Source organism: Chroicocephalus ridibundus, chromosome Z (assembly GCF_963924245.1).
Source record: "Chroicocephalus ridibundus chromosome Z, bChrRid1.1, whole genome shotgun sequence".
NCBI classification, from domain to species: domain Eukaryota; kingdom Metazoa; phylum Chordata; class Aves; order Charadriiformes; family Laridae; genus Chroicocephalus; species Chroicocephalus ridibundus.
In genome coordinates, this window is record NC_086316.1 from 69,101,245 (window position 1) to 69,126,419 (window position 25,175).

Sequence of the window (25,175 nt, forward strand, 5' to 3'; positions counted from 1 at the left end):
CACATATGCAACTCTGTCTCCTTGCATTTTCAGATGTTTCTCTCACTATTGTCTGCTACAGCTCATTGAAAGTGCAAAGTGAAAACAGATGTATAAAAGATAAAAAATATACACATACACGCACCAAGACCATGGCGCAGAGAATAAATCTGGTAAATCCCATCAGAGAGAAAGAAAAAGAGAGAGAGAGAGGGAGAAAGAGAGGGGAAGAGAAAGGGGCGAAGAGAAAGAGGGGGTAAGAGAGTAGGAGAAAAGGAAAGACAAAAAGACAGAAAGAGAGAAAGAGAGAGAAAAGAGAGGAAAAAGGAGAGAGGGAGAAAAAAGAGAGAACGAGAGAAAGAGAGAAAGAAAGGGAGAAAGGGAGAAAGGGAAAGAGAAAGAAAGAGAGAGAAAGAGAAAGAGAAAGAGAAAGAGAAAGAGAAAGAGAAAGAGAAAGAGAAAGAGAAAGAGAAAGAGAAAGAGAAAGAGAAAGAGAAAGAGAAAGAGAAAGAGAAAGAAAGAGGGAAAAGGAGAAAGGGAGAAAGGGAGAGAGAAAGAGAAAAGAAGGAAAGAGAAAGAAAAAAGGAAGGAAGGAAGGAAGGAAGGAAGGAAGGAAGGAAGGAAGGAAGGAAGGAAGGAAGGAAGGAAGGAAGGAAGGAAGGAAGGAAGGAAGGAAGGAAGGAAGGAAGGAAGGAAGGAAGGAAGGAAGGAAGGAAGGAAGAGAAAATATTAACATATAATGTGCATCTCGGGTTCCTAATTAGCACAAAAGGGCATTTTCATGAGATTTGATCATTTCCCTCTGCCCGGACAAGAAGAAATCAATGGGGTAGGAATCTATAAATCAGCCATCATGTCAGGACAAATCAAAATAATGCTTCTATTATTTCAATCAATAAACCATTTTTATACCTAACATCTGATCTACACAATGTGTTTGTGTTGGAAATTTGCAGAGCCGCTTTGCACAAAAACAAACCATTAACATACGTGTCAATCACGTTTGAAACTGTTTGAAATGGCCAGAGATTTCAGCGCGGGGCTGACTTGAAAAATGCCGGGAGAAACAGAAATGCACGGGGGGAGGGCGGGAGGTGGGTGGGGGAGGATCGGGCTGAAAACACTTCCGAAAGTTTGTCTCTTCTTTATTCTTCCCCCGTCCCGTCCCCCCCGCCCTACGCCCTGAACTCTGCAAGCGGCTGAGTGCAGCGGGCGCGGTGGGGAGGGAGCGAGGGGAGATGGGTCGGGTGCCGGAGGGGACAGGCAGGACCCCGCCACGTCCCTGGCTGTCAGGCGTGTCCCCCAGAGCCTACAGAGGTCCGGCTGCGCAGATGCCACCCTCCATGGACCCCCCCGGCAGGTGCAGTCCCCAGCCCATTCCCGAGCCCCGCAGCTGGGGCGGGCTGTCGGCTGTCGGCTGTCGGCTGTCGGGGGGAAGAGCAGCCCGACGCTGAAGGGTCTCTCCCTTCGGGCCAGGTCTGCTCAGCGCCTCCGCAGCTACCTGTCTGGAAACCTCTCCAGCCCCAGACAAGGACGGGGAAGGTGCCAGATGGGTTTCCCCTACATCTTGCTGTACAGTGCTTCGCCTTGCTTGTTTGCAAATCCACCAAATAATTCATGCCAAACAACCATTTAGAAACCATTTTCTTTGTTTCTTTGAAACCCTACTGTACAGCTCCATCTGTCTGATATAAATGAATAATCCTTCTTGATACCATTCCTAATCCATTTCTTTACAGTCGAATTGGAAAGGGGGGGGGGGCTCTGTGGAGGTGGGATTAATCATCTTTAAAAATGGAAACCCCCAAACAGCCACAGATCCGGCGTATTTATTGCTTCAAATTAAACAGATGTCCCCCCACCCAACCCCCCTCCCTTGTGGTTGGATTTAGGACAAACAGGGACATTTCTCAGAACCAAAATCCCATGCAAAATTCTTTGGAGTTTAGAGCCTGGATTCGGTTTTTGGCTTGTTTTGTTTGTTTTTTCTTTTTTTTTTTTTTTTCCCCAAGGGCTAAGTAGCATCAGGCATAACTCCTATGTCTCAATCAAGAAGAGAAGGAAGAAGAAGAATAAAAGCGAGGAGGAGATTTTGTCCCTGGAGGAGGGGGGCCGGTCCTGCGCTGCCCTGGGTGTCCCTGCAGCTCTTCACCTCCCTCCCCAGCCCGGTGCCTCCCGGTTTGTTCCATGTCGCCGCGTTACAGCGGGCACGGGGCGATCATCTGTAATTCATTGTTTGTTTGGGAGGGAGCGAGGGGGAGGGAGCGAGGGGGAGAGCGAGTAGCAACTGGAAAGGCTGCAGATTTTTATTATTTTTTTTTTCCCCCAGGAATGATAAACAGGGTGGGGAGGCTGTTTAGCTTGTTATATACATCCCCCAAGGTTTCTGCTTTGCTAGCTTTTTCTTTCTCTTCTTTTTTTTTTTTTTTCCTTCCTGTAAATGCTAATATTTTTTGACGATAATGATGATTTTCGTGCGCCTCTGGCAAGGCACCTCGGAACAAAGAACATTTGCACCTCTTCTCTTGGACAATCAGCGCCTGTTCACACCAGGCACCTTTGCTCTGCCCCTCTCCCAGGGCCCCGGGTGCTGTTTTTTCTTCTTCTTTTTTTTTTTTTTTTAAATATTTAAATTTCCAAATCGAATTGCTTCTTCCCCTCCCTGCTATTTTCATAGATGTATTATTTCCCGCCTCCCCTCCCATTTTCAGATCAAACGAAAGCTTCCCTATCTTCCCGGGGAGGTGGTGATGGTGGGGGATTAGGATATTATTAGAAAGCCAGATTCCCACAGTCAAAAAGGAAGAGAAAGGGGGAACAAAAAAAATAAATCTCAGGATTTAACGGAGCCGGGACTCTCCTGCAAAAGGTTGACGAAGCCGGCGGACCCGGGCAGGCACCGCCACCGCCGCCTCGGACGCCCCCCAGCCTCCCTTCACCTCCGCCAGCCCCGTCCCACTCGGGGTCCCCCGGTGCCCGGGTCGGGCGGGGCTGGGGGGCGCGGGCACGCGTGGGTTGAGCCCCACCGCTCGTCCGCGCCCGTCCCGCAGCCCGCGCGTCGGGGCAGCGCACGTTTAGTTCCCTTCCTTAACACAGCAACAAAGGGGGAGAGGGAGGACTCCCAGGCAGATGCTTACTTTTTTTAACTCGAGAGATGATGGGAGTACTTTTTCGGCCGAAAAAACTACCAGCTATCATTAATGAATTAACTAAAACATTGATTTTATTATTATTATTACTACTACTATTATTAAAACCCTGGGGCTGGGCTGTCCAGTTCCGAGCCGAGAACTAAATATTTCTTTCCGTTTCATAATTTCAAGCCGGTTTAAGTGCTGGATCATCAGTTTTTCCCTTTGTCTGCCCCAGTTGTAAATAATGGCTTTGAGATTAGCTAATTACGGCGCATTAATCACTGATAGAAAGGAAATAAATCAAAGCCGGGTTCGAATTTTCAGACTCACTAGTAGAGACGTGCATAGCAACTCTATCTGCAGCAGATAGGTGCTGTTTAAATTACTGAGGCTACAGAGTAAACCACATCCACGTCACTTTAAAAAATGAAGATTTTATTTATACATACCAGTTGTGCCGTTAAGTGGAGATTTGGGGCAATTTTTTCAGTCTAGTTTTGTAAAAAGAGTTCCTACAGTGGTGCAGTCTGAAGCCAGCAACGCTGAAATGTCGAATTAACAAACTTCTTGTAATAAAAGCAGAATATGGAGGAGACAAACAGAAAGATGTAAGAGAGAGAGACAGAGATATGCAGATAAAGGTCTTGTCAAAAAGACCCATTATAGTATTTTTCCTGCGACTAGATTACACAGAACTCTGTATAACAACATTCATGTCAGATGCTGTATTTTTAAGGATTTCACTAGCCCTCAAATCCTTCCTGCTGTCCTCCCCACAGCACAGTGCATTTTGTAGTCACGTCCTATCAGTATTTTGAAGCATTTATCTTCGGGGGTGGGGGTTAGATAAGTATACGCCAGAAAGCAACAAGCCAGCTTCCAGGGGAAGAAACCATGTAGGTCCTCAAAAAAAAAAAAAAAAAAAAAAAAAAAAAAAAAAAAAAAAAGTACAGTATGCAGACGGAAAATTCGGGAGCCTCAGCCAGGAGACCTAGAACCCCCCTTCGCCCCCCCGAGACACAGACGGACACGCACACTCCACCCCCAAAAAAACCCACAAAACAACACTCCTCCACCTGGAAGGAGGCAGCGCCCACGCCCGCCCGGGGGGTCCCCCCGGCCCGCAGACAGCCTTGCCCTCCACCCCCCACTCCTCGCCCGCTTGCCCGGGGACCGTACCTTGGCCGGTCTCTCCGACCCGCGCAGCCTCCCCAAAAAAAAGCGGAGCGGCAGAAGCGTCCGCGTCCCGGTCACTACGGCTAGCACCCTTGGCCGGCCACCGCCGCCAAGCGCAGGTGGCCAACGGCTCTGAATACCAAACCCGCCTAATGACACCGCCTCCCCCCTTCCTTTTAGTCGAGAACCTCGTAATTAATTTTAAGTTACTCCGCGTACCGTATCATTAAAAACAGGCCGGGGAAACGGCGTCAGAGCCCGACAGCAGCGGGGGGGGGGGGGGGGGAGCGGGAAGGATGGGGAAGGGGAAGGCGATTTGCATAACGCTTTTTGTCTTTCGGGCGGGAAGAGCTGGCGCGGGTTATAACGCTAATTGCACCAGATTAACGCGCAGACTGGGCTCCACCGCCCTCCTCAACCCGCTTTAAACCCGGAGCGGCACCCCAACACTCCTGCACCCCCGTACCCCCACCTTCCGAGGGAGCCGCGGAGCCCCCCCGGGGTCATGCTGGGGCGAGCGCTATACCCGGGGCAGAGGCCCCTTCCCCTGCCGCCGGCAGCGGGCAGCGCTTTTACCGCGGGCTCCTGCTGCCCCCTGGCGGGCCGCCGCCGCGCAGCCTTACGCGGCAGCGGCGCGGATCGGCGCGACCCTCCTCCGCACCCCATATAGTCCCCTCTTGAGGAGTCTGGGGTATGGTGAGGAGCAAAAAGACCTGAATTTTCATTAGAATTGTCCGCCTTTAGGAGATTCTGCTTCGGTCTTGTGCTGGATGAGTTGGGACGGCCTTCAGTGTTGCTAACAACACCTAGGGTGAACAAAATGCTGTCTCGCTTTTAAGGTAAGGAAGTTCCTCTTCGGTACCTTCAGAATTTGGGTTAGTCTGAGAGCAGTTGATTTGACTTCTTGCGTCTCTCCCTGCGCAGGCCTGTTTTGGTAGAGCCAGCTGTAGGCTGTAGCTGGGGATCTCGCTGTGCATAAAGCTCATCCCACTCTGTCCGGCCAAAGGAGTGCCAGGGTAGAATGCCCCGGCAATCAACAATCCAGGATCTGAACACAAGCCCATTTTATGAGCCATTTAAGCTGATAAGGAGACACGGTGATTCCTAGCAGGGTCCGAGGTGGGTAACTGGCAGATCACTGCAGTTAAACCAGGGCTCACCTGTCAGATGTGTTAACTGTGGAGATCCTGATGGCAACCAGGTTTCAGTGGGTCCCAGATCACAACCGGTTTTCTAAGTACGCTTGCAGCACAAATTGATGAGCATTTGCCCTATTATTAGACTGGTATAGTTATTCATCATTAGCTTAGCATAGTCAATTATGATTGGCTTTGTTCTATGGCAGAACTAAAGGCCGAACTTCTTGCCTCCATTACTGTGTACGCAAAAGGCACAACCAGTCCTGACTTAATGGTATGTTACACACTTCGAAGTACTTATTAGCCACAAATCCCATTACAGGTATCCAGTGGGCTTTAAGTTTAGCCCATGCCTTCCTCTGCTAGCTGCACATGTTGGTGTCCTTTCATTAGCTCTTTCCTAAAATCTTAAAAGTTGGATTCACACGTAAGTAGGGTTAGAGCACGGTCAGAATTTTTACATTTATTTCCAGATACTATTAGAAATCCACAGGTCATGGGCACTTACGGATCAAATGTTCTCACGTTAAAGTACTTCAGAATTCGTGGCTGATTTGTGTGTAAATTGCACACAGAGCCATACTGCCTGTCAATATGTTATCAAGCTGAGAGCAAACGGCATTCTGTGCTTTGAAGACTGATAGCTCTTGCATCCCTTCTGTTACATCCCCCATCATCCCATTTAAATTAAGAACTTTATTGACCACTAGGAACTCCGTAACAGATTCTTTCCCCAGGCAAGACAAGGGATCCCAGCTGACCAAACAATGAGGTGAATGGTTTCTTCATTATTATTGCATAAGTCTAAAAAATCCTGAGTGTGTTCCTTGATTCTTAGAATGTATCACTGCAGGAATCACTCCTAATAATGTTTAACTAGCAGCCATTTGTTAGACTCATTGAGGACTAGCAGCTTGAAAGTCAATGGCACTATGGCAATTGCCCCTACTTAGGATGTGGCTGTACCAACTAGAAAACATCTGTAACAAAATAAATTAGCTACAGAAATTTCACTTGTCTTTTTCCAGCAGTCTAATACAATGGCAAATAGACCCTTAATTTTTTTTCTGTCACCGCTACTTCTCTGTTTCCTTTTATTGAAGCTGTTGAAAATAAAAATAAACTATGAAACTGTTTGGATGATCATTTCTTCACCTCCCTGGGAGAAAAACTATATGCATATCTATACACACATGTATGCACATATATATATATGTGAAAATTATTTTTCTTGCCATGACAAAAGACCTTCTCCACTAGTCTTGTGTGTAACTCTATAAAAGTTACATAGTATATTATAATCCATTTAGGCTATCTGTTAGATGTTTATTACAGGCAAGCAGATTAGTAACTATTAGTAATGATTAGATTATTAGTAATTATTAGATACACGATTAATAATATCAACAGTAAAGGCTATTAGTGCGACCTCTACCAAAACTACAATAGAAATAACAGCCCCTTTCTCCCAGGCTGTACATTATATACCTTTGTTTTATTCATTAATTTACAAATATTAATGAGTCTCTCAAAAGCATCTCTCAAATGTATGCTGACATATCACTAATAACCATTAATATGTCTTTCTTCGCTCTTTAAATACCAGACAAGTTCAGTAGCTGGTGGGCTGGTGTTCTTTACACGATTATATCAGAAATTTATTTGGCCCACACGCCTGCCTAATTCAACAAGTCCAAGCTGGTGCCTCACGTTCTCTCTTTACACTTTGATTGCCCCTTATCACTGACATTTCCACTCTGCAACGTGTGTTTTTCAGCCACTAATTTTTATCAAGATGTCTTAAAGATCTACAAAACAATTTGCCATTTCAACATTACGTCTGTGTCCCCCAGGGTTTAGTTACACCTTCCACTCTGTGGCAGAAAAGCCTATTACATCATTTACTTTTACCCATGCTCTTTTTTCCTGGGAGAGAGAGTTGTGGGAGGATCCTCACAGGGGTTCATACCCTCCTTCCATTGCTGCCTCATCAGTTCTGCTTCTGAGACAATTGCCTGGGCAGAACTCAGAGAGAGCAGCTCATGAAGAGGCAGCCTTTCCACAGGTGAGGGCAGGAGCTAAGTGCAGCAGCCGAACCAGTGCTGAGCAGGGAAGTGACAAGAGCACTCTCATGATGGAGAGACTGAGAAGGATGTGGTTTCATAAAAATCAAGAGTGCTTGGGAGCAGGCCAGTTAGAAAGAAGCAGTGTGCACTAAAGCCCAAAGCATCTGCTCTCCATGAAAAGTGCAAAGATGGGAAAAAAGAAAAAGATTCCCTTTAACAAGAAGCAAACCTATTCAGGATAATACATCAAACCTAAGCTTAATACATGGCCATGTCTACGTTTGCATCTATGGACAGTACTATGAACATGCGTTTTGTTACATTATAAATTTTCTGGGTCAAGTACCATCTGTGTTTGCACAGGCTTGGAGTATGGCTGGGGACTGCAGGAGTTACCACCACAGGCAAGCCAAGCACCTGCTTTGGTGCGATTCAGGACACAAGAAATGATGTCCAACAAACCTGTGAAGGTCTTAGGCCTTATGCGTAGCATCACAACTACAGGAATAATAGCTTCAATGAAAACCACTGTAACTGATTCTTATAATTGAAATATGAAGTCTCTTGTACCTTATGGGAAATTCTGTTCTTCGGGCTTTTTTTTACTGCTTTCTCTTTCTGACAGAGTTGGGGTAGATCTGGGCATTTCTTGCAATTCCAAATCCAGAGTCAGAAGCTAAGGAGGGCTGTGAAGTGGGGAGATCCAGAAACTAATAGGGTTCACTGTCATGCGGCAGTTGCTCAGGAAGAGCATTCCTACAGGCACCGTGATTATATCAGAAAAACTGTACTTTTAGCTTCCTTACGGAATTTAGCTAGGACTAAATAAAATCAACACATTGTCCAGATAAACCAATAACAAAACAAAAACCAATGCATCAGAAGATTACAATTTTATAGAACAGTATAAATATTCCTCCTCTGTTAAACTCAAAGAAATTTAGATGAGATATTAGGAAGAAATTCTTTCCTGTGAGGGTGGTGAGGAAGTGGAACAGGTTGCCCAGGGAAGCTGTGGATGCCCCATCCCTGGAGGTGTTCAAGGCCAGGCTGGATGGGGCTTTGAGCAGCCTGGTCTAGTGGGAGCTGTCGCAGCCCATGGCACGGGGTTGTAACTAGGTGATGTTTAATGTGTCTTCCAACCCGAACCATTGTATGGTTCTGTGGTTCTATGATTCCACGATTCTATGATTCTATGATTATGTGCCCCGTGCCATACTTCTCAACCAGCAGAACAAACAATACACTGGTAGAATAAAATGAGAAAAAACACTGGAAAGTTTAACAGTTGTCTAGATGTTTCCACACAAAAGAATCATTGATGTACCTCTGAAATTGCATATAACTAAAATCCCAAATATCTGCAAATGCATGTGATGGAGATTACTGCTGTGTAAAAACAGTTGCAGTGCAAAGAAGGAAGCCCACAGTACCTCCACAGATTGTAACTAATTCACAGACAGTTTTAACAGCAGAGAACTGTGAGGTAAGGCTTGGTTTCTCAGGGGCATGTGTGAGGGGGAGCTTGTGAAACCCAAGAGAAAATTCAGCTACTGCAAATCTGTCTTGAGGAAGGAAGACAGAAGCGCAGCTGGCAGCATCCCTGCTGAGACAATAGGTAATATTTGTGCTTCACTCCCAGTCATGGACAGGCCCTTAGCTAAACTTGCACAGGACACACTGACTGTCCTGGTGTTTGAAAATAGGAGGTTTTTCAGCCTGCACGGATTTTCACAGTGCTACAACATCTTGTAGTTAGCTAATTTAAGGCCAGGTAAATCCTTCCCTCACAAGAAGAATTATATAAAACCTGCAAAAGTAATGAAGATCCAACAACGTATAATAAACTATTGCTAAATACAATTCTGCATTCAGCAGACTTAAATGTGGGGTAACAATTAAGCATGCCTGTTTAGAATGGAGTTGCCACGGTGTCAAAAAACTCCTTTCAGTTTCTTCTTATTAGCTGTGCCAACTAATGCAAATTAATTCTGTATGTTGTATTTGCAAGCAATCATTTTCCTGGAAGCAGGGAAAAAAGCTGTTCCTTTGGGTCCAGCCACTAAAGATGTATTGCAAGGTAGATGAGTATTGAATCATTGAAGAAGGTAACTTGAAGAGCTGGAACATGGTGCATCTGTGTGTAAAACTCTCCAAAAAACTTCTTTGTACAGTACCACTTCCAAGTCAAAGTCTATCTAGGAAATAAAAAAGCCCCAATGCAAGAAGGCAGCGCTCTGAAACAGCAGTCTCCAAACTCTTTTGAGTGCGCACCCCAGAGATATGTATATTTATTTGAGTCATGTACATATACTACTGAGGTTCTAATGTTTTCTTCCCACACCGCAATGTATCATCTTGTGCACCCCCCTGGAGTGCATGCACTCCACTTGGGAGACCACTGCTCTAAAAGAACTTATTCTAATGCTGTACACTGTCCTAAGAAATATTTTGCAGTGTCTTAGACAAGAAAGACCCAAGAGAGAAACAGCACAGTTTTAGCTAAGGGGAACATTGGTACTAAGAAACATCTTTATCATCAGCACGTTAAAATACTCAGAGGCTCTGAAGCACCATATGTATTCCAGATAAGAGCTTATTATGAACACAAACAAAAGATTGTTGCTAAAATTTGACTACAGGATTAAACCGAGTTTAGCTGTAGGCAGCAGATAAGCGTGTTTAGAAGTGGTGTACCCTGGACAACCTCCAGAGTATCTGGAAGAACAGAGATCCCCATCATTATTTCTACCACAATAGAAATGTAAACAGTTATAATGCTTTCTTTCTGCTCTTCTAGAAATCCACATTCTGTTAGCTAACTTGGTCTCGCTTACACCTTGAGACTTGATATAAACAGCATCAACATTATATTCTCCATGCGAACTGCCACCATAGAAATGTAATCAAATTCTAGTTACCCTGCTCTAAGAATTTGTCTCACTGCTGAGAATGCTAAGGACATCTTCTTTAATGACAAGTATATTTCTTTTGTCCCTTTTGAAGTACAAAAGTGATGTTCTCGCACAAAGTGATGTTCTGAGAAACTGCGGAATGAATAATGTGTGGGTTAGTGGTTTAGCTTGTGACCATCCCAGAGCTGAGTGCTGAAGCCTTTGAGTTAGACATAAAACACCCCTGACATCAGCATTTCGCATTGATCCTCCACCCATCCCCTTGGCATGTGTGAGGCTCATTACAAGGCACCTAGTGTTCCTGGGTTTGGCATGGGACCAAGCCGCTCTGTACTGACAAGGCTGACATACTTCAGGGCATGCAAAGAAACAGAGAGAGTGAGAATTAGCCTCCTAAATCTGGGGATCAGGATCGCTTTCCTTTGTGACTTTCCCAAGGTTACAAAGGAGGCAGGTGAGGAAACAGGGAACCGAGCCCTGGCAGCACAGCCCTGGTGAGCTGTGGGGTGGGTGCAGGAACAAGCAGCCTGCAGGGATCATGGGATGACGCTTAAACCTGCGTCTCTGCCGGAAGTGGAGTACATGAGGACCTGGATGTGAGTCAGTAACAGGCAAGAGGAGTGCCAGGGGTGGTCTGGAAGCAGAACCGTGTTTTTCTTTCCCTTGCTGCTTGGCTTCACTCTGGAAGTCCCCATCCTGCATATCCAATCTCTGGCTGCTCCGTCCAATCCTTGCGCCCCTGATCCACCCATGCACTCATCTGTGCACTGGGAGCAGTTGAAATTCCTTTTCCTTCCTGCCCCTGAGCAGAACCTTAACTCTGAGTGACATGCAACCTGCCTGCATAGGGGTTTGGCAGACCCAATCCAGCCAGTGGATTCCAAATTTCTGCTCCATCTTTTTGTGAAAAGAAAAAAACAAACCAACACCACCACTAATAGAATGGCAATTATATTAGTCTAAAATCCTACAGAATTTGCTAAATTTTATCATCCTCAGAATGGTTTGTAAGCACTAGACAGTATAATTGATAGAAATCACCAACTCATCTATAACATACATTTGTCAGAATAAAACATCTATGGAAAAGTTATTCTCTGTTAAAAGCTGCAGGCTTTTTCATTAGGAACTGACACTTTATATATTTCTCATAAAAATTCTGGCATCTCCCACCTTTTGGCACTAGTTTCTCTCTTTCATAGTATTCTTGTGTGCTACAGATGATAAAAGAGATGGCTGAGTTTCAGCCAGACTTTTGAAGCATCAGTGGGCGATCGTCAATGAGACGATTACTTGTCAAACAGTTGATCCAATTTGTCATGCTCTATTGGGATTTAAATAAATGAAGGAGGGAAAAAGGCGATTTGCATAGAGTCAGAAATTGATCCAAACTTTCCTTGCCCCAACACACTGCAGAGAACTCTGAACACTTCAGCTTTTTTTTATTATTATTTTTAATGAGGGAAGACCAAGCTATAAATCTCAAAACAAGATTCTTATCCAGATTTGAACCATGATGACGCTCAGGATATTTGGCTCTAGGTTTTAGGTCATCCAATTACAAGAGTAAGAAGTTCACTGTAACGTTTAAGATTCAGATCATCTCAGTGTTTTCTAACATGGAAAGACGTTTTGATTTGGGGTTTTGAATACAGAACAGGTTGAGTTTATCTTTGTCTATGTTTCTATAAGTGCATTTTCTTCCAAAAGCAGTTTGAACTCAAAGCTCTGCCTGGGGACAGGAGTCTTGCTCGTGCAAGATTTCAAACAGAAAGAAGGAATGGAGTATCTCTCTAACTAATCTATCAGGCTGAGAGGGAACAGGTTGGTAAAGTTTTGCATACATTTGGACAAAGCATCTGCACTTTTCGGTGATTATCTGAAATGCTGTTCCCAACTTTTGGAATCTGGTACTTATCAACATCGATGAAATACTATTCCCTATTGTGTAGGAATCTGGATTAAAATAATTGCACAAAACCCAATGGTATCATGACACAATTGTTAGACTACTGTAAGAACTGGAAAAAAAGTTCTGACACTCTAATATTGATCTAAAGCAAAGCCTTCCTGTTTATTTAACTCTCTTTCTTATTGTCAGTTACTTTCTGAAAATTGTTTTTTTAACGTCAATCTGAAGCTGACTGCAAGAATCTGAGTACTTGGCATGGTTGCCTTGTTTAGACTTTCCCTGCATGAGAGCTGTGAATAGCGTTACTGTCAATCTGCTCCACCAGACCAGGCATTTCTCAAACATCTGGAGTCCTTTCATTTCTTCTTGACCAACCGAACAGCCTTCTGCAGGGCAGCTTTCTAAAGGCCATCAAAACGAGCAGCATCTCCCAACCTCCTGGAGAGAGTAATTTCCACAGATGGGATAGGCAGCTGCATTCAGAAACCACCTGCCTTAGGAGATGTTGGTTACATCCACTGTGTCCAAAGTTTTCCTTGGCTAACAATTTTTTATTATCTGCTAAGGAGTGATGTTGGCAGCACTTTCTTGCAACGTCACTAGAAGAGCAGTAGGAATGATTTAAAAGCCAGGAGCTTTGAGTTATTGTTTAAGGTACTTGATTAGCTGTGTACTGTATTGTCCTCGAATTTGTCTACAAGAAAAGATGCATTTATGGGAAGTTTTCCAGGTCTCTCTTCATTAAAATGAAGAGGTCACATTTTATTTGCTGCTAAATAAAATAGTATATTGCATTGCAGATTATTATACCTAAGTGTGTGTGCTTGGACGGTACTTCACAGAAAGCAAGTCAAGTGCAGAGCTATAATTTCTTTCTTCTTGAGAGCCATCTTGGCTCAGAAAAGACCTTTTCTCTCCAAATGTTAAAGGTTTTGTGGAACACTTCTAATCTTGCATTCTCTGTATCATAATTTCAAATGCTTTCTTTTGACTGTTTAAACATAAATCAAAGTACAACAGGGCAAATTTTGCCTAGCAAAGGCTTGGAAACCGAGCCCTATTGGATTAGAGCTTTAAAGGAGACGTATTCAGTTTTGTAATGTTCGACTTTCATGTGTACTTCTGCCTCTTGAGTTTAACAGCTCCAGCTGTGTGTCCAGCATGCAATTAGACAGTCTAAAAGGCGTTGTGACTTAAGCATTGATCTCACACTTTAGGAGTTAAAAAAATGAGTCCTCTCCTTTGACACAAAAATAGTCATACATGAAACACCTCCATCCCATGTTTTAGGAATATTAGATGTCACAGCTTCACTTTATGTAAATAATTAAAGATCGCAGGACAGGTAGCAATCAGAAAAACTGTTGAACTGTGGGAGGAGTGGTACATTCACCCAAAGGGACAAGTGGAACAGGTTGGTGAGACTACCTGCCTGGCCACGTCTTCAGGAGCTCAAATATTTCAGCTAAACACAGCCTTTTCCTTCATGGTTATGTCCCAAAGGGTTTCAGTCCAGACCACAAAGAATATTCTACATCCACCTTGCATTTGGAAGCGGTGCCACGTGTACTGCACGGGTTCTGATGCTTGTTTGCTAATTCATTTATAACCATTGTGTCTCTGTGGCACTGATAACTTGTATTTGATTTATTTTTGCAGTTAACTTGCAGTTATCTTGGAAGTTCCAGCACAGAAATCAGTTTCATTCCCTGTAGTTCTTACATCTGATCTAATAGTGGATAGAGTATTTGTAAAAAAATGATTGCTTTCCTTGCTAAGATAGAATGGAACAATGAGGTGTGTTCTAAAAATAGCAGCTTCATAGGATTACAGCGTCCAAGGGATGAAAAGGCCTTGAAAGGTCATCTGGTCACCTATGTGCCCCACAGTAAAATCAATTATACCCCCATTATTTTTGATAGATGTTTAGCTAACTTATTTTTCACAGCCTCTGAGGATGGAAACTCCACAGGGTCTAGCGCTTCACTATTTATATAGTTAGAAAGTTTCCATAATATCCACTCTGAATCTTTCCTATTGCAATCAGAGCTCACTAGCACTTGCCCTCTACTCAAAAGTTACAGACTACAGATCTTTCTCTTTGCAACAGCTTTTATGTAAGTTTTTGTATTTCCCCTCATGCATCTCTTCTTTGGCAAAACAACATAGAAAGCGAATGCACATGCTGTTTAATCAAAACAGGTTATTTTTTAGGCTAGGTTTATATGCCAAAAGGAAGAGAAAAGACCAGAGTGATGGCGAGATTAAATTAAACGTTCAAGTGGTAACTTATTTGCTATGAATTAATACCTCAGCCATACCTTGGCATAGAGGTCTGCAACTCATTTCATGTGGGATGTTACTTTACTTAGTGTCAATTCAACATGCAGAAGCATGCTTACAGAGATGAACGAGATTGCCAGCTCAGTAGCACTGGAAAGATCTGGTTCCTCAAAGGCTTGTATGTAGGTTACAAAAAAGATTTCTCCTAGGTCTCTTCTTCATCGGTGATATCAGAGTCGTGGTGTATTTCTGTCCTCTTACTGATGTTATTTAGCCTGCAAATAACTAACTATATAATCCAATCCACTGTATTTTTCCCAGCAGCTGTAATTATTATTTGAGATGATACTGGAGGCCATAAAGACTTAGCAGGTTAAGTGGAGTGGTGGTAAGGCACAGGATCTGCTTGTGACCCGGAGTTTATCTTCCAAAAGGGAACCAGGTGCCAGACTTGCACTTTTGGGAGTGCTAATGTACAAGTTGAGGCTAAAGCATTGCTGAACTTCTTGATACTGTGGGACTTCATAATGCTTTGGAAAATCATGACTTTTGTGAGTTTGGGTATTTGGTGGCTTTTAAAATGTTATTTATACTAGATACTACAGACATTGGTATTTCATGTATAGATCTTCTTCTCTCTTCTCTTATGTAGAAGGTTCAGGAGCTGCTAAGGTCCAGATTGCATCCACTTAACTTCAACTCTGGGTACCCAAAAATAACCACTTACACTACCTGTATCATGCACTATAGTTCTCATGAGCCTAATCACAATACCCCTTGTTACTTCTTTCTTTTCCTTTCTCTCCAGCATGCGCCTTCCCCCACACATCAGGTTCACTCTACAGTCTCATATTTCAATTGCCCTAGTTTGAGGAAATGTCATGTTGTGTTGGAGTCTAAGAATAGAAGGTGCTCATCAGTCAACATTTTTATAGTGTTCTAATCGTCACTGCAGTGAGCTGATTTGGTACTCTGGATTTTGGCCACTGCCTTGGTCAATCACTGAACAGCTCTATTCATCATCCACCCTATTCTTATGGATTTGTTTCCATCATGGTGACCTAGACTAAAAAGAGACAAGGGAAAAGAGGACAAAAATGATCAAAATTCATGTCTCCAGTGAAGAGTATTCAACACAATCTGAATTCAATAAATGCTGAAAATAACCTACTTTAAAAAAGAACACACATTCACCCCAAAAAATTGCAGTCTAGACTATGGATAAATATATACTATGAATAGATGAGGGAATCTGATTTTATCAAATAGAAGTTTTGTTTCCAAAAAGAAGTCACTACTTATTAGAAAAATGGTTTTCTTTCCTTAAAATGAAAAAGTTATACTTTCTGCGTATTGACATCCTGTAAAAAAAATGAACTTTGGATGCAGAACTTTAGTGCTTACCCCTGATCATTTTTTTCTGTAATTAAGAACCAGCAGTGTTACTCTGGTTAAAGCTTAAGTAACAGCCATAGTCAAAGAACACCTCTACCATTTGTGTTATGAAAAGTAATGTAGTAAACATGTCGGAAAAAAGGATTAAGATTCTGATACACTAATGCTCTCACATTCTTTTATGAATGTCTCAGCTACTTTTGACAAGAAAGAACAAGTATACTTAATAAATATATACATATCAGGCAAGAATATATATAGTCATATATATGTATAAAGTGTATGTAAGAAAAGCAAGTACACAGATTCAGAGACTGTGTTCCAACCCATTTCTCCACAGCTACAACCTCCCATGAAGTATAATTTTTCTCTAGTTAACCTTGATTTCCTAGCTGAACTGAGGGAGATCTGATGTGCGTGCCACATGGAAAGGCTTACCCTTCCTGAGTGCCAAAATTTTGTACTATCTTATCAGACTACGTAATGATTATTGAGAGCACCCAGTAACAGGGGTATTTTCCTCCCTAGTGGATTGCTGTCAGTAAATCAGTTCTTTCTTACTGGCCTGTACGTCCCAGACACATTAGTCAGGAAATAAAGTTGATCAGACTCCAACGAGAAATAAAGTTGATAAGATTCCAAATTTGCTGGGTTCTGAGAAAAATCCTTGCCATAGTATGCAGGTCCTTTTCTGGGATCTTTGACAATAGCACCAGTATATCCCAGTCCTGAGTGAGCTGTCTTACCAGTTTGAGTGTGAGATTGCCCAAGCCAAAGTTAGGGTCCATAACATCAAGACTACTGTCCCACAGGAAAATGTCTGTTTGTGTAAGGAAAATTATACATTTTAAAGGAATAAGGGCAAATTGACAAATGAAAGTATGTCCTTTGTGAAGGGGGGTGGATTTGTGTCCAAGATTTAATTGAAAAACATGGGAAAAGGAAGGCAATGACCTTAGTGAAGAAAATAAAAGTGAAAAAATCAGAGCATAATCTAGTCAGGTCTAGCTCTATTACAAAAAATAAAATACTGTGCCCTATTCACAGAATCATAATAAAAGTCTGGCTTGAAAGGGATGTCTGGAGGTGAGACATGTCTGTGTCCTGCCTGAGGCCAGGATAACTTCAAAATACGATGAGGTTTCTCAGGGCCTTGCCTAGCCAAGGATTGAAGCTCTTCAAGGGCAGAGATTCCTATGAGGGACTCACCTTTCTAGTTCACTTTTTTTCTAACCCCATTTAAAAAGATTGTTTATTGAAATATTTCATCATTGAGCTTCTCCTAAGTGTATTTTTGAAAAGGCTCTCATTTCAGATTTACTTCAGAGACCTCACAAATGTAAGCTGTTCATTTTGTGTTTATGAAACCTGAAGGCAGAGAGGTCCGTGGACTCACCACACCTGCTACAGCAGCAGGAACCAGGTGTGTAAGCTCTGGTCTTGGCTTGCTAGCTCATCCCAGCCTTTAAAAAGTTCTTTCTCCCAAGGGGCAGTGGTCTGCTAGAATGATTTTTAATGTCAAGGAAAAGTATTTCAAATAGGAATAATTATATTCATCCTCAAGGAAGAAAAAAAAAATACAATAGCTGTCCTCATCCTGCAAATATTCCTGTGCTTCCGTATCAACACAAGGACTTCCACTACCTTTTGTAACCCATTGATTTTGGTGGGATTGCACATCTGTCTACATCTAAGTGTGCTAGTAAGCGTTTGCAAAACGCAGGTATTGGTACTGAAGATTGCTGAAACTCCTTGTGCTTTGGCGCCTGAACAGGTAGGAAGAGGTACACTGAGGGTACGTGCCAGAGAGAGGCACCACAATTCTAAGCCTAAAGGGAGCCCTGTCCAAAAGGAGTGTCCTGTGTCATAGTCGGAGGAACCTGGATATCCATCCAGGATTTCTGGGCACATTGCAGAGGTGCTGCTACTGCTTTAGGGCTGAAGGAACCTAAAAATGTCATAGGCCCCTCAGTGACATTTAAAAGCAAGGAAGGGATAAAGAGCAACTTTAGCCTCGTGGTGTTCTCTGGTGGCACAAACTCTCCTGGCATTCCCCGCAAGCCGTGACAGCTGTGCTGCTTCCCAGGATGTCATGGAGCCGGAACCCGAGGATGCAGTATGATGCTGCTCTGTGTTGCTGATTTATATTCTAGAATGAAATATTTTAATTCAATTATTGTGGAATGAAAATATGATAATTTTCAGTAGACAACAGAGTAATTGGACATTAGAGGAAAATGAACTGTGACTGGGGCAGCAGTTTAGTACCACAGGAAAATTGCAGTAATCCTAATGAGGTGCTAAAAAGCAAAATGAAAGGAGTCCCAGTCAGATAGTTGATTTAAAAACCCAGTTGCTTTAGGGCTTTCATGTAAAATGTATCAACCTCATTCTTATCTACAACACTTTATCTATTATTGTCAACCACTGTCATGACAGTGTGAGCTTCACCAAATGAGCACAAAGACAAGGGGAAGTTGAAGTTAATTAAAAATGTAGCATTTTAAAAAATTAAAGTCTTATTCAAGCCCTGGTCAAGTATAGACTCTGTTTTACTGTATTAGTTCTGAAAGTAACATGAAAAATTGAAATAAACTCTGAAAGGCCTTACTATTTCATAAACAAAATATGTATACACAGGATATCTTCCAGCATGGCTGCCTAACTCACAGATAAACATTATACTAAATATTCACCAAAATAAATCCACTTCTACATCAAAATACATTTGCTCTGCATAATATATAGTGCATTCATACAGAGCTCTGGCATAAATGCATTAAGGCATCCTAATTTCAGCATTTAGCTCCAGTCCATGTATAATTTCTTTCTTTGTATCTGCAGTGTTATCTGTTGTCTGATTTTAAAAAAGATTTTCTCAAGCAATAATATTCCTAGCTTCAGTCTGATCACTGAATTCATGCTAGGGTCATGAACTAGCAAAGCTCAGTTATATGCTTAGTTGTACCTATGCAGATAGACTCATTGAGCTCTTGTGTGGTAAGACCTGGACACAGTTGGGAGTGTTCTTCAGGATCTTCCCAAACCGCCACTATTTCTGGTTGAGAAGGTGTAGGAAGGTCAAGAGAGTGAGGGAGGCTGATGGTCCAGGACTCAGAAAAAGGAATTTCAAAGAAGGGGCTTTGTTGCATTATATTAATGATTCTGCAAATAGAAAGTTAGATGAAACGTGTGTTCTACTCAGTTACTATGTTTGGAAGAAAATTAAAATCAGGGCACGAGGCTGCACACTTCCCACACTCTCTTTGTGTGTAGAATATCCCCAGCAAAAATGATTTTTTAGTTAAAAAGAAGTGCCAGTGAACTGTTGATATATTGCGAAGCCAGAGAAAGTCTGACAGTACAATATGCGGGCCAATCAAGTGAGAAAGTGGCTGAACTTTGAAAGAAGATTATAGAGCAAAGAGCAAATCGTCTCGATTGTCTCTCCCACCCAAAGATTGCCTTACTTTCAGGGAGACAAAGACAAGACCTGCCGCACCGCTGAGTACCAGCCTGGCGGTTGCCACCACTTGCTGTCATTGTGACTCGGCAGAGCATCTCACACAGGCCGCTGTTTCCACGGTGGTGCGAGCCTGACATCTACCGTGGGCTGCAGCTCAGCCAGCTGTGCAGCGGGGAGCGCTTTCAGAAAGAGGGTGCTCTTGAAGAAGCTATTGGCTTCATACACCCCCACCCCACCCCACCCCCCCAAAAAAAAAAAATTATGATGTAACTATTCCTGTGTTCTCTGAATGTTTTTTTCTCTGGCCCTTCTGAGCCAGTAAGTATTTGTCAGGTAAACTATACATCAGTACTGAAGCTTTTATAATAATTTCTAACTTTCTCATTACTCAGTAGCAATTTCATAGATATGAAGTATCTAAGGCAATGAACTTTCAAGCAACGCTGAACATAATTTCAAATCTGAAATTAAACAAAAAAAAAAAGGAGGAAAATAAGAAAGTTATTTCAGCCTGCATAGAAACTACTGATTTCTGTGAGTTGGCGAGCTAAAGGACGCAGTAACCCGAAAGAGCTGGCCCTGAGCTCTGCCTGACCCCTCTGGCTGAGAACCTAGAGCCAGCTAGCCAGAAATACTAGACACTGGATTTAAGATTGGCGTGAAGCTGCCAGAACCCAGCTGGAGGGGGAAATGCTGCTAATACTCTGTCACATCTTCAGTAGAAAGATAATGAAATGCTTTAAAAAAATTTGGGCAAAGCTCATGTCCAAAAATAAATTGTAAGATAAAATTTGCAAAGTCAAAGGTGGAGTTTAAAAAACATTTAGGCACACAGAGGTACACAGTGGGTTCAAAAGAGGTGAAGCAGACTTGGATCCTAACTCCTTTTGACGCTTTTTAATTGTTTTAATTTATGTGGTTAAGATACATAGATTCGGGTAAAAACTTCAGCTTTTTGATTTGTCAGCTAGGCATCCAACTCCCACCTAGAACTCAGTTTGATTCCCACCTGGAAACAGGTCTTAATCAGGCAAAAGAAATAGGCACCTCCACATGCTGACCCCTCCACTTAAATGTACATAATTTAGGACAGGCTAAATTATTCTATAGAGGTTCTTACTTTTTCCCATTGACAGAGGAGAGAAAATAATTACTTTGACTCTTATAAGTCACTCACATTAAATGACCTTATATAAAGCCCTCCCCTGAAATTGCCTGAGGAATTGTACACTAACCTAAGAATTTATCTGGTTGATCACTACCAGAATAGGGATTCTTGAAACATGATTTCCTGGATGTCCTCGGGTGGTATAGAGAACATGACAGTCCTTGAAGAAAGCATTTTCTTCAGGGAGATGCTCTTCTGAAAAAAACAGAGCAGACCCATATGCAAAAGACAGGAAGAGAAAATCCTATAAATTGACTTAGATTTTATTGCCATAAAAATTCAAAAATTCTGCAAGCACCACTGAGCTAGGACTCTGGAGCAGGATGGCTCTGCGAAGACTCATCCTTCAGGCACATCTTCCACATTGAGGGCAACCAGCAGGAGTGGCAGGTGGGGTTTTTGTTCTGCCTGCTAGGACAAAGAGGAGTAAAACAACATCAAGAATTTGGCCCAATTTTTGTTAAAATTTTAGCAGAGCAGAGTAACATGTAGACGTATACATCAATTCATTATTTTTAAAAAGTCCTCTGAAAATACCATTCCTTAGACCTAATCCAGACTATAGCACAGCACCTGGTGCCATTAATCAGTTCTGCTATTTTCATAGCTGACACTGGGAATAACCCTGAATAGGCCACAGTTCCCCAGACTGATACTTTATGGCACAGGCCTAATGATTCACTTTAATAATTTTAAATTAATTCTCACTTTTTTCCCCATCCTCTGATTCAGTTTTCCACTTTCTGGTAACTGTCTTAGACTTTTATCTCGATCAATAATGTTGTGAGTAGTCAGAGTACCTGACAGATGACAACATCTTTGTTATTTAAGGAGGTCTCTTATGACATGGGACCATCTACTAAGGACATTTTCTAAAAAAAAAAAGCTTTTACTTTATAATATACTGCAGATGCAGATAGAAAGTGATGTATTATGTGAAGTACTAAACAAAGAAATAAATAACCAGCTATAGGAATATTTTTTTTCCTTCCTGTCACAAAGCAATCTAAATTTTAGTATTTATTCTAGAAATGTCTTAGCCTTTTAGAGGCAAATTATGCATGAAATAATGCAATTAAAACTGAAATAAAAGATTTAAATGCGGCCTCTTGAGGCATCAAATGGCACCACACTGTCTCACTCTTTACTGCCTCTTAAAATGAGTGCTCAATTTATAGGAAAACCTTTCCAGTCCTGGCTCTTAGAATCCCCTGGTTTTGATGGCACTAATCGTAATTCAGTTTTCCCTATGCCATGGGAACACATCAACATTTCCTTCATGCTCTAACATGAGCAAACAACTCAATGACCAAACACAACCTTCTTACTCCATGCAAGGAGGCGTGTCTTTAGTACTGATCTCTTGACTGGCTTGTTCCAGCTTTTTCAGAAGACATTCATTCTTATATCCCTACTGAGACTCTCAGTTAATAGTTTTGTCATTGGAAGCCTTGGGAATGATGCTTGGAAAATCACTCATGGCACCACTATGAAGTGAGGGATCTTTGGGAGTGGTGGATGTCATCTTCAAAAATGATATAAATGTTATGTCTCCAACACTACCAGTGAAAAGGGTGGAAAAAAGACACACATTGGCAGTGGTGTATCAACTTGCAAAGAGGCTAAACTACTACTTTTTTTCTCTTCCCTACTCTAAATTGCTAAAGAGTTTTTGATTACATTCAACAGATAGGAATACCAGCAAAATAAATTAATATTTTTTTCTGGATTCACTGGGCAAAAACAATGACTTCGCAACTGGTTTCGTTTGTGAAGAAAAATTCATGGTGAAAGAGGAAGGGGTTAGGTCAATTTTCAGTTCATAGAACTTAATAAATAGGTTATATTTATCTACTGGCACACCAGGATTGTAAATAACTTCACTAAAGTCTCTCTGACTATAGTAAACTACAGTACATAATTTCAGAAACTGATTTTCTCAACAAGAACAGAGATCAATCTACGGAAACTTCTCTCTCTGACTGTGAGCAATGAAGGGCTATCATGAATGACACCAGAATAACTTTAGGCAATGCATTTGTGTTGTAGAAAATGCTGTTTAAGAGGGTGTCCTGGTTCCGGCGGGGATAGGGTTAATTTTTCCTGGTATTCCATGCCATGTGAGCCATGCCCACCCGGAGCTGCCGGGGGAGGGGGCAGGAAGTCGCCGCTTGGAGCTGGCGGGGGCTTCCCGGGTCCGGGCGGGGAGCGGCGGTTCCGTGATCGTGATCGTGTTCGTATATGCCTCTGTCCGTGTTGTTGTTGTTTGCTTGTCCCCTTTGCTGTGCTGTTAAACTGCCTTTGTCTCAACCCAAGAGTCTTGCCTTTTTCGTCTGATTCTTCCCGTATCGGGAAGGCCTGAGCGAGCGGCACGTCGTTCTTTGTTGCCGTCTGAGGCCAAACCACGACAGAGGGTCACAGGTATGGCTTTGCTAGCTTGAATAGCTGAAATATCACAGAGGAACATCAGGATTTGTTGTCGTCACACTATTACTGTGACGCTGAGTTTTTTAAGAAGCAATCTCACAAAATCTCAGTGATGCTTTTATGAAAACTGTCAAACCAAAAAGACCCACTAGCTGGAGATTTCAGAGCTTGTTACGTGGTTCGTTTGAAATAAATGCCATGAACACAATCAACATTTGAAGCAGCCCACAAAGTTAGATTTTGATGGTTTCCAGCAGAAGTGAGTGATATGTTATCACCTGAAGACTTGCCGACATGGATACACCAAACAGGGCACGCCGTGAACATAGTCATACCCAGCAAGTCCTGACTTGCCGCAGCCAGCAGAGTTTCTATTTACATGACCTGCTGTCAATGATCCAGAAAGCCGCTTCATTTTCCCCATGTGGTGGGATGGTAGATCACTGCTGGCAGCAATACCACGCTGCAATTTTGGTAAGGTGCCAGTTTAAACATCACACGTGACCATTCAAAGCAACATAACCTTCCAAAATGTTAAAGCATACAAGAAATTGACAGAAGCAACATCTCACATTGCAGAAAGGCCAGAAAAGCTAAGTTGGCTTCCCCTTCATCGTACAACAGGTGCATGTTTGGTAAGTGTTGGTTTAGCTGGTGTTGACAGAGATAATAGAATTCATTTTTTAAGGGGTACACTTTTTTAGCAATCTGCTTAAAATAGTTTAAATAATTTACCTGTTGCAAATGTTCCAAAATGAATGCTTTGTTTAATTATTAAACATCATCATTAGATGCTACTATTAAATCAGTATTTAAGAAGGATAGAAATTTGTACAGAATCCTTTAAGCAAGGCTTCCAATGACATAATTAAAGTCTTTTAGTCCTAAAAATGCAGCCAGTATTATTAGCATATTAGCAATACACTAGTTAATATGTTCCAAGTAACATATTTGAAAGTACAACAAAGGCAATGCACACAGCCTTTAACATCTGAGAAGTTGTCTTTGACTTCTGCATGTGGTCTATCCCTTCTTTCCTCAGACAATCTTTTCCAACCTGTAAATTAGAATATTGCCTCATACCATTTTTCTTGTTGTGAAACAAGCCCCAGAAAGCTGCAAGTCTCCACCGGTGGCAGAATCTAAAATGTGTAAGAACAGCATTAGATGTAGATGTAGGTTGCTTCCCAAGACACACAGAACTTACCCCTAGCCCAAAGTTAATGACAAAACGTCATTAGTGCCAAAACATCACTAAATCTCACAGAAGAGGAGACAAAGTAGACTAAATGTGTTACAGAGATATCGCGGTTTGGGCTGGGATGTCCGCTAAAACAAATGACAGATGCCCTCTTTTACTTCTCTCCCATTCAGAGAAGGGAGACGATCTCCCTTCAGGGAGAAAAGGATGAGAGAGAAAGAGACTTATGAGTTTAAAAGAAAACTAACTACTTCAATGAAATATTAATAATAAAATACAGAAAAGATAAGATAATAATATGAAAAATGGAAATAATGAAATATATACAATATATATAAACCCAGTATCAAGCTCCCAGGATGATGATCACATCATTGGCAGGCACTGGGGAAGTCCCAGGCTGGACTCAGTGAAGGACGGGAGCTGGATTCCAGGTCTGGATTCAGGAACACACAGATCGGGGTCAAAGGCAGACAAACAGGCAGAGTTCTCCTCAGATGCTGTCCACTGAAGAAAGAGAACTGACCCTTTGATCCCTCGGCTTTTATACTGAGCATGATGCAGATGGGATGGAATACCCTGTTAGTCAGTTTTGGGTCCCCTGTCCTGTCTGCTCCTCCCTGCAGGTGTGACCCCTCTATGCTTTTCTGTTGCCAACCCTCCAACGAGGCAAATAACGAAATTAGCTGACCTTGGTTGTTAGAGCAATAAGTATAAGCAGGAGCGTCTCTGCGTACTGTTTCTTCATATTAACCAACAACATTAGATTTTATCTCTGCTAGAAGTAGAAACTGTCTGAAAAATATGCCATTAATTTCAGAGAGTTCAGTTAGTTAGAAGAGACTTAACTGAAAAATAAAATTACTGAACAGAAAATTGGTCCTGTTTTACCTCAAACCAGGACATGAGATGAT